Below are 7605 nucleotides of genomic sequence, written 5' to 3'. Positions count from 1 at the left end.
TTCAAGCTCCCCTTTCACCTTCGCATAGCCTTCCCGAACCTCAATGTTCTCGGCCTTCATCGAAGCCATGTCAGAAGCCAACTCCTCCATTTGATCCAATACCCTGTCCAAGAAAGCATCTCCAACATCCCTGCTAGATTCACCCGTCACTACCTGAGGTTCTTCTCCCATCTCAGCGATCCGTTTTCTTTGTAGTCTGATATAGACCATAAACTGATATCACCAAAGCCCACAAAATACAGACCTCCAACTTCCTTCTCGCAAAAGCAGTCAATTTTCACAATTCAACCTGCAATCATGTTGCCTCCTCGAACTATTTTTAGGAGCGCCCGCCCTTCGCCGGGTTGGGTCGGCCAACTCACCAGGGAGAGGCGCCCACACCCGGGTCGTCCCCCGCACCGTTCGTTGTTCCAACCATTCAGTAAAGCGCACGGTCGTTCAATAAAACTCGTGGGTCACTGAGACCTGCCTGCATGCCCACCATGACTCAGCCTCCACCCGTCGTTCACCCGAGATTGCCAGCTCGTGCAGGCCTGCCCACGACACCCACCCAACTCGGCCTCACCTCTTCATTTCCCCTGAACTCTCATTTATGTCTATCATGGGCGTGCCGCCCAGTCGGGTCGCCTACTCATCTCGCACTCGCCATGCGCGCACCGCTCAACTGGGGTCGCCCTGCGCGACTCGTCGCAGTGCCCACTTAACCAGCTCACCCACCTACCGTGTTGACCGCCCACTTGCCTGTCCACCTGCAGCCTCATCCACCCGCCTGACCTGCCTACAGCTCGTCCGCCCAACCCGACCTACCTGCGGCTTCGTTCGCCCACTTGACTAGCCTGCGACGCCGCCGTTGAGAACTTCTGTGGCCCTTTAACCCGGCTCGTTTCTTTGGTCAGGGTACCCGGCTGCACCTCGCCCTTTGTTGTATGTGACCAAACTCTGCAGCTCACTTTCCACCTTAGCTCGCCTTGTGTTGGACTTGTAAGATTTGTTTGATTGCCTTCCTATCCACTTCGATCGCTAATATATACAACCAACCATGGATGACTCGTGGGTCAGCCCGCCTAGGCTGACATGTCCATTCGGCCAACCTGCCGACAACACTACGTCGACTCGCCCACTTCGCACGTCGGCTCGCCGACATTGTTGCCCCATCGGGTCCACATGCCAAACTTTCATGGTATAAGGCAACCTTCGCAAAGTTCGCCATACTTAACCGAATTTCCAATTCTCGGTTTTTCGACACCTCCGTTGGCTCGTTGCGCTCATGCCTCGGGCGTCTTTAACCAACCACCCCAGCTCGTCGCACTCCTCCAATTCGTCCCATCGTCGCAATGAAACGTTGCAAACAACGTGCTCGCTCTCTGACTCGTCGCACCCACCGACTCGTTGCTCACCCCACTCGTCGCAAATAACCGGGAGCACTCACCTAGCTCATTGCACATCGCATCGTAACTTGTGGGCTTGACAAGACACCTGGCGGGACCTGCAATCCTCCCAAAAGTCACCATTTAACATCTTTGTCCACCAATAAAGACTATGCAAATGACTGAGAAGAAACATTTCAATTATAATTGATTTGATTTGTCATAAATTAGTTATTTGGGATTAGATTATGATATATAACCACAAATATTTAGAACCTTTTGAATCAAAAATTAAAATTATATTTAGAAATAACATGCATGGATATCTAAATTTCACAAACAACTACATCATTTAGAACCTTAAATCCAGAAATTTTGAACTAACTCTACCTAATTATGAAGTAAACTTACTCCACTAAACTCTGAAAGATAACTTATCTAGTTTTCTATAAAATTAATATCATAAAACATTTCAACAAATGTACTTAACGGAAACTCTTTTTTGTTTCAAAAAGGAATGAGAAGAGTATTACCTACGTAAAATTTAGATCCTGTCAACTCCAATTTCCACCACTTTTTCATAATTCTAATGCACTCCAAACTGCCTAGATAAAGAAAAATGTGGTAAAAAAAAAAAAAAAAAACATAAACATAGCGTACTATCCAATCACAACATGAAATGAGGAAATCTAAACTGGCCAATACCGAAAAGAAAGATGAGAACAAACAAAATAGAAAAGGCATAGTATGAAATTAAAGAAGATGGATGCCACAAAGAAAAATAAATAAAATCAATCCATGATCAATGTGAACAAAATAGGGAACGATTGAAGCTTCCTTAAATTGGAGGTGTTTGCCTTTTTCAATGACCATTGGCAAGCATGTAAACAACCATGGCGTTGTCTTTACCGACGGACAGGAATGTGAAATGGTGACTTCTGGCGGATTGTGGGTCTCGCTAGGCATCTTATCTCGTTAGAGCATCCAGAGGGTGTTTGCATCGGCATGCATGGTGGACGGGTTGCCATAGGGCATAAATGCCCAGTTATTTGCTTAAAGTAGTTCGCATAGTCATTAACTATTTGAGATAGGTAAGGTAGTTAGTATTCTAAGTCATGCCATTGTAACAAAACTTATTTATAGAATAAGAATCTTCATAGAATCTTGTTTTGTATATATATATATATAAGTTTGACATAGTCTAAATTTATAGATGAAATGACTTTTTTTAAGAACATTTTTTCTGGTTAATTTCACCTAAAATTTGGCAGAAATTTTTAAAAACTTGAGTTTAATCTGTAAAATTCGAACACCCCAAGAGTTTTTCAAAGCAACAAATCCATTTATACATTAAAAAAAATGTATTTTAAATAACAAAAAATCACAATCTTAAAATTGTATAATCAGAAAACATATTCTGTCTATAAATTAAACTATCTACCTATATATATAGTCATTAATAATAATTTTAACTAAAATTATAATTTAATTAATTTTTATATTTTCTAATTTTAACCATTCTACCTATATATATTAAAATAAACCTTTTGATATTTAATTTAAAATGATAATTATCGGCATTTAACAACCACATACTGCCCCAGGTTACTTTCCAACCGCCCCACTTTAGCTCCCAAAAAAAGAGTAATAACAATAGTTTGGTCGCAAAATCATTTCCGATCACGTAAATTTGTTTGCCCAAAATGAGGGATATCCTAATATTCTATTCCAAAAAATAAGATTTCACCGTCGTAATGTATCAAAAAAAAAAGGAGCTATTTCTGTGACTATCGATCGAGGCGATGTCATATGACATATAATTATGGGGGTTGGCAGCGCTGTTAAAACAGAAACTGATTTTCAGCCATTTCGTGGAACCAAACTGACAGCTCTTCGTAGGTGGATGGCAAATGGCGGAGATCGCTTTCTAAGAAATAGTTTGACATGTGGTGGAGGCCGGTTGTAATCTCTCCACAGAACAGCGTGACCCATAATCTTGGGGCTGGGCGTTGAATCCAATATGATAGTCCCCATTCACTTTAAATTTTGCATTCTCTCTCTGGCCCGACTTAATACTCATTTAGTTTGTGGTCAATATAATATTGTTAATGTGAGTGGGACATATCTAGAATTTTCTTGACCTTACCTCTTTGTATAACATTTAAATTGATAACTACCATTTTTGTGCAGCTTTCGAATGCCAAAAGGATACAAAAGAAGTAACACCTTACCTGGGTTCCTTTCTACGGTCTGTATGGGACACATAATAATCCAAAGATCATTTGGGCACATAGGATTAATTATGTTTTAATATATCTAAGCACGGAATATTGGACTTTACATTGCAACAGATTGAGCAATTTTTAATTTTTAATTTTTAATTTTTAATTTTATTTTTTTTGGGTCAATTTTGATGTCGGGTGTAGCATATTTTTAAGAAGTTTTTTTAGTGAGATATTTTTGACTTTCCAATGTCGGAATTTAATGAAAAATTTTGAGGTGAAATCTTGATTTGTGTTATTTAAACTGGTTTTTTGACTATATATATGGATTCAACACCCTCAAAAACCCTTAGGGCACTTAGATTGTACAGGCGTTAGACATCAAACTTGTGATTTCAATAAATTCCTACGAGATTTTATAGAAATTATACGGGAAAAACCCACTGGAAAAACTTCCAAAAAGTCACACTAAAGACAACTTTCAAACTTGTGATTTCAATAAATTCCTACCAAATTTTATAGAAATTAGACCAAAAAAACCTACTGGAAAAGCTTCCAAAAAGTCGCACCAAAGACAACTTGTATTGTTTATCTGCCCAACAAAATCTTATTTTTATACACATTTTTAGGTGTAAGTAACATTGATTATTCTTATAAAAAAATTAGTTGTATAGTTACTATTATTATAATTATTATTTTAATTTATTTTATATATTAAAAAAGAGTTGTATATTTGTTATTATTATAATTATTATATTATATTATTTTACATGTTTAAAAAGGTATTGTTTAAATATTATATATTTGGAAGATTTTGATTGGAATTTTGTAAAATGATTTTTAAGCAAATAATGATTTTTTGTTATTTAAATTGTGTATTTTACTACGAAAAATTATGGACATTCAAAATGTGGACAGTTCACAAATCAAACTTGTGATTCCAATAACTCCTTACTGGATTTGGAGGGAATTCAACTAGAAAATATACACAAAAATACTCCAAAACATATAACAAGCAAACTACAACATAAAAACTATTTTTTATTTTATTTTATTTTAGTGAATAAATATGATATATACAATATCTCGTTCATTTTAATAGTAAAGTGCATTTCACTTTAAATAAAAATAAGCATAAACTCATAGTTAATATTAAATACTATTAACAACTTATGTTATCTATACACAGAAATATAAATGAGAGTTTATTGTTAAGATTTAGTAATTTCATATTTAGTTATTTTAGTGATCTTATGTTGTTTATAAAATAAATATAGTTAAAATGCTCTACATATTCTTTATTTTAAAACAAATGTTTTTTATGAACTCTAACTCAAACATGTTGCTCATTCCTCGATTCTTTGGCAGACGATCCAACGTCTTCAATCCCTTCTTACTGGACTTATGAGATCCTTTCGAATCTGGGAGTTCTCCATTTATTGGAGACATAGGGCAACATGCAAGGAATGACACAAAAGTCATAGCCAACACCTACCTTGATGGAAGGAAACCTCTCACTTGATTGAGCACTCTCATGGTAAATTTCTTCAATGTTCCTGTCTACCGGAAAATGCAAAGGTGGATCAGGTGAAGGCATCGATGGAAAAAAAAAAGTGCTCATTGTCACTATTCTAAACCAACTTCAACTTAAACAAAAGGGTTTTTTAGTTGTTCACAAAGTGTTCGCAGAAACACCTAAACGAGATAAGTAGGGTAGCGTTGTGGCTGTTCAGGATATGTCTGTCAAAATGCTTCACTAGGAAGAAGAACATAGGCATGCATCTATCCCTCATTCCCTGCAGAAAGAACTTGTGAAGCATGGCTCTTTAGCTTCAAACTTGCCCCTTTTCACCATATTTGTAAAATATCTTTCAGAAGGGACCATTTGTATCTAGATGTCAACAACTATCTTAGTAGAAAATCTCGCTACCAAACTCGAGGAATGTATGGGAATTTTGGTTGCGCTTTCGAGGCTTCAATACAAATGCAGAATACTAAAAGTGGAATTACTTCTCAGTGATTATGGCATCATAAATGAGACTTCAATCTCCCTTGTTATAGGGCTGAAAGGGGGAACCAAAAGAGTTGGGGGTTGCTTCTGCTGCTAAGTGCATGTCTTTTAAGTAATCCCTCAAGCCTCACTCAAGCTCTCTAAATTTTAACAATCTTTCAAGCCCGGGATTTGTGGTTGAGCACTCTTTGGACACTCTTATCCCCGGAAGTGAGAGATGTTGGCATTAATATCGATCCAGATTTAGAAGGAACGAAATAAAATATAGATATAAATAGAAACATAGAGATACAATGAAAACGATACTTCAATTTATTAATAACGAAGTACTGCAAATTGTTTACATGCAGAATGGAAACAAACTAGCTCAGGGGATGGTATCTTATCTTTGAGAAGAGATGTGGTAGCTACATGCCTCTCAATTATGCTAAAATGAGGCTCGGAGACATATTTATTATTGAGAAACAATGGAAAACCCTAAACATCCAAAAACCTAACCCTAGGAGATTGAGGGCCAAACGTTTGTCGGCCCTATTGGGGTAAATTGGTATATCAACTTCTGTGAGTCGTAACTTTGGCATACGATCTTTGTTTCATGCGTATGATACCTTGTTAGAATGATATATACGAGGAATACAACTTTTGACTGAAAACCCAAATGCAAGATGCAGGTGCGCCCATTTTCCAAAAATAACATCGTTTAGGGTCTCAAAACGACATTGGAAGTTTAAGACCTGAAAAACTACCAAAAATAGTAAATTGTAGTAAAATTAAGTAAATTGAAAGAAACAATGGTGGGGTTCCAAGTGGAATAGGTGGGTGTGCCAAAAATAGTAAATTGTGCTACAATTAAGGAAACTGGATCAAACAATGCTAGGGGTCAAACTGGAATAATCAGGTGGCCACCAATATCCACATGGATTAGTCCTCCCCCCTTAGGAATCAATGGTCCCCATTGCGTTGAGTGCCTCCATGAGATGGGGAAACTTTTGCTGAACTTGGTCCCTGGTGGTGCACTTGCCTTGATGTAGGGGTTGGTCAGCTTTGACAACCCAATACAGTTGGATCTTCTGTTGGTGAGTGTTATTGATCTGTGTGTCCATGATTTTATCACTTGTGGCTTGTTCCATGAAGTCAGGGTTTATCTTTATTGGTTAGTTATTCTATGATGTTTGATTTGTCCAATAATGATGGAAAGTATGACTGAAGGCAGTCCACATTGAAGACTAGGTGTAGGCCAAGGAATGGGTGAATGTTGAGCTCAAAAGAATTTTCTCCCAAAACGTTCATTATGGTGTAAGGCCCATATCAAAGTGGTCTAAGGTTTTGATGGGCTTCGGTAAGACATTATTTCCGCAGATGCAACCAAACTTTTTTTCTGATTTGAAACTTGTTTAGCACCTGATGCTAATCATGTCACTTCTTGTACTTGCAATTGGACTTATACAAGATGTCATGCACTTGCTGGCAGATGTGATGGATGCGTTCAATAAACCAAGTTTCTTTATCAGCCTCATATTGTACATGTGTGGATTATGTCTATGTAGTCGCATGAGGCATGACAACATTAATCATGCACAATGGCTAAAAACTCAAACCCACTTGAAAAGGACTCGGACCAGTCGAGATATGGAGAGCTCTATTATAATTGTGCTACACAAAAGGAAGGCTTTCATCCCAGGTTAGTGGATGCTTGGAATTGTACATGCGTAGTATGTGCACTATCATCTTGTAGACGACCTTTGTCTGGCCATCAATGTGGGGATGGAATGCAGTCGACTTATTGAGCATAGTGTCTAATGATGTCTAGAGACTTGACAAGAATGTTCTCAGGAACTTGTTATCCCGATATGATATAATGGTCCAAGGGATTCCAAAATGTTACCATACTCATTCAAAGAAGAGTTTGGCAATGTCCATGATTGTGATACTCTTCTTGCAAGCCGCTAATATAGTCATCTTAGAAATTTTATCCAGGACAAAAAATAATAATCATTACCATGTT

The sequence above is a fragment of the Pinus tabuliformis genome, chromosome 8 (assembly GCF_031772625.1).
Source record: "Pinus tabuliformis cultivar Carrire ecotype Pingquan chromosome 8, CPIR1, whole genome shotgun sequence".
In the NCBI taxonomy this organism is placed as follows: Eukaryota; Viridiplantae; Streptophyta; class Pinopsida; order Pinales; family Pinaceae; genus Pinus; species Pinus tabuliformis.
This window is presented reverse-complemented; position numbering follows the sequence as displayed.